This window comes from Callorhinus ursinus, unplaced genomic scaffold (genome assembly GCF_003265705.2).
Source record: "Callorhinus ursinus isolate GAN/ISIS: 27379988/994484 unplaced genomic scaffold, GSC_fseal_2.0 scaffold78, whole genome shotgun sequence".
NCBI lineage: Eukaryota > Metazoa > Chordata > Mammalia > Carnivora > Otariidae > Callorhinus > Callorhinus ursinus.
Genome location: NW_027397140.1, coordinates 4549905 through 4550210, shown reverse-complemented (window position 1 = coordinate 4550210; position 306 = coordinate 4549905).

Below are 306 nucleotides of genomic sequence, written 5' to 3'. Positions count from 1 at the left end.
ATATATATATATATATATATATATATATATATATATATATATGACTGGGGGGAGGGAGAGAGTGTGTGTGTGTGAGTGAGCGAGCAGGTAAGGGGATCAAGACTACAAATAAAGTAGCCTTAGGAAAACAATCCTTCTAAGAAACTTAGAAATTCTTGAGAAAAACCCAAAAATGGGGACTGAAATCCCAGCAGTTGTGTTCTTATGGGAACAGGGAGTGATGTTGCTATGTCACAACCAATGAATGACTATCAGCAAGTTCAGTTTGAAGCCTCATTTTCAAGGTTTTTTGTTTTTTGGATATTT